This window comes from Pteropus alecto, unplaced genomic scaffold, assembly GCF_000325575.1.
Source record: "Pteropus alecto unplaced genomic scaffold, ASM32557v1 scaffold195, whole genome shotgun sequence".
In the NCBI taxonomy this organism is placed as follows: Eukaryota; Metazoa; Chordata; class Mammalia; order Chiroptera; family Pteropodidae; genus Pteropus; species Pteropus alecto.
This window is the reverse complement of record NW_006438073.1, coordinates 8,750,542-8,753,037: the sequence shown is the minus strand read 5'-3', so window position 1 is coordinate 8,753,037 and position 2,496 is coordinate 8,750,542. Positions and strand designations below refer to the sequence as shown.

The 2,496-nt window shown below is 53.6% G+C and overlaps 1 pseudogene; it reads left to right on the top strand.

The window, feature by feature from the left end:
* The first annotated feature begins 339 nt into the window (after positions 1-339).
* Positions 340-458, top strand: LOC112482400 (annotated as a pseudogene).
* Positions 459-2,496: the final 2,038 nt, after the last annotated feature.

Here is a 2,496-nt window from a genome sequence, read left to right as displayed (position 1 = left end):
CTTACCTTTTGTTACTGGCGGGTTTTTCAGAAACAGATTGCAGATTAGGAGCTGGCATTAGTTCCAACAATCGCTGACGTCTTTCTAGAACATTTAAAGCAGAAGCATTATACACTCCCAGATGAATGTCTCCAGGCAATGCTAACACAGGCATCTCATGCTGAGGTGATTACTCATCGTTACTGCTCACATCTTGAAGACCAGTAATTGGAACTCATGGCATGGCCGGGTCAAGTGTTTTGGGGAATAGCTTCATATCGAAATGTCTTTTTCCAGTGGACTCATACATTTTAAGTCTCGGACTGTCTCAGACTTTGAAGCGTTTTAAAAGTACAGCCAGTCTCCGGCCATGCCACCCTGATCATGCCCGATCTCGGCTGATCTCGGAAGCTCAGCAGGGTCGGGCCTGGTCAGTACTTGGATGGGAGACCACCTAGGAAAACCGGGTGCTGTAGGCATTAAAAAAAAAAAAAAAGTAAAGTACAGCCAAAAATAGAAACACGATCGCCACCAAAATGTCGAGGATGCTCTCGGATCTGAGCACACTGCGTGAGGACGGAGCTCCGGAGTGCGCTCGCGGCCGTGACCCAGGCTTGTAGCCGTCACCCGGCTTTTAGGAAAGCAAAGGCAAAGCACCTGGGACCACGGGGTCCGATGACACAGCGTCGCGTCATCTGATTTTCTGGGCAGCGCCGTGGGGAGCTCGCAGTACAGGTGGCTTTGGGGGCTGGGCTGGTCGCTGGAAACAAACGGAGGGGCGACCGTGGCCCTCTGCATGCGGAGGTGGGGTCCCAGCTCCTCCCTGGTGCAGAAGAGATGTGGCCGACAGGCTGTGGCAGGCCTGGGCTGCTCCCCCTCCTGCTTCAGCCCCCTGAGGCCGGGACGCACGCCTGCTAGCCTCCCCACGGACTCCACGGTCTAGTTCAAGTGTTGCGATTCCATTACATTTTCTTGTCTTATTCTAAATTATTTCTCATTTTATTATTGTTTTTTAATGTTGATTTTTTTCATTCTTACAATTCGAGAGAAGGGATCCCATCTTGGCCTTCTTTGCATGCAGGTCCCACCTAATTTTTAGGTGAACCCCATGCAATTCGGGGTTCTCATGTTTCTAGCCGTGCACAAGCAGATCGATGATCTATTTTCCTTTTGCGAAAGAAAATTGATTTCGGACACACACTGCAATTGTACGTTTTCGAGTTAGAGCTCCATGCTGTCTGGTTAAAAGCCTCTTCTGGGTTAATTATCAAGTGCCTACATGGTATTCGATTATTTTGGAAGTGAAATACGCACCGGGACGGTGTTGCTGCACCTTGAAACCAGCTGAATGACAGTCTGGTCCCTAAATTCCGCTTTGGCTCCAGGAGAGGCTGGGACCCACCTGTTAGGCAAGCAAACCCATGGTGAGAGGACTCGGGGGGGAGGGTAGAATGTCCCGTTCAGGTCTCCGTTTCTGGTCTGAAAGGTTCTTCACCATACGCTGCACTCTGTGTCCACACGTGACGCCTTCCCTCGTGACCTCGGGCACCTGTGGAAACGCTGACAGATCGCAACCGAGGTGAGCGAATCTCCCCACAGTTTAGCGATCAGTCGGTTTGAGAAAAACAACAGAAAAACTGGCCTCGGCTGGTTAGTGCACGCCATCGGCCGAGTGGCTCCCGCTGCCTGAGCCCGTGACGGTGTCGCGGGACAGTTTCCGTTTCAGCCTCTCCCTCGATGCCTCACACGGCGGCTGCGTCTCCCTGTCCGCCACCCCACCCTCGCCCCCCAGTTGCCGTGTCTTTGCGCATCTGTTCTGCAGCTGGAGGAAACCTCCGTGGGATAACAGGGAGGCACCTCGCCGCGGATCGTAAACCCCTCGAAGGTGGAAGACGCTTTCCCAGGCAAAATCCTGGCGCTGTGTTTACGACACGTCCTCGCGCCCCTTCGCGAAGCCGCCCGGGCTACGTCGGCCGAGTTCGGCTTGGGCGGCGACGTCGAGATGCAGGGGCACCTGGGAGGAAATGTCTGTTTGTGTTCCGAGTCAGCTTAGCTCATCGGTGACGTCATAAGATCTTTGTCACCTAGGCAATGGGACACGTTGCTATGGGAACCTCACAGCTGTATGATAACGCTGGCTGGGAATGTTGACCGTGGAGAAGCCTCCTCTCTACCCTGCAGACCGATTGCGGTGTGTACGTAGGGGGTGGGCGTTCTGTTTAAAGTGTTTGCTTTTAAAGTTTGTGCACGTAAACTATTTGGAGGAAAATAATTTGCGATGCTTAAAATATTTAGAGTATTGAAATGTTTGGACAGGCATCGCCCCCTAGCTGCCTTGGAAGAAGCCCCTGCGTGCTGGAGCCCGCCCAGGCCCGACGGGGTCAGAGTCGGTCTAGCAAAGGTGCAAACGCGCTGAGCGCAGCTGGAAGGGCCGGGGGCGTGTCGGGGGGCGGCTCACGCCACATCCCCCCACGCATGCTTGCAGATCATGTGTGTGTGTGTGTGTGTGTGTGTGTG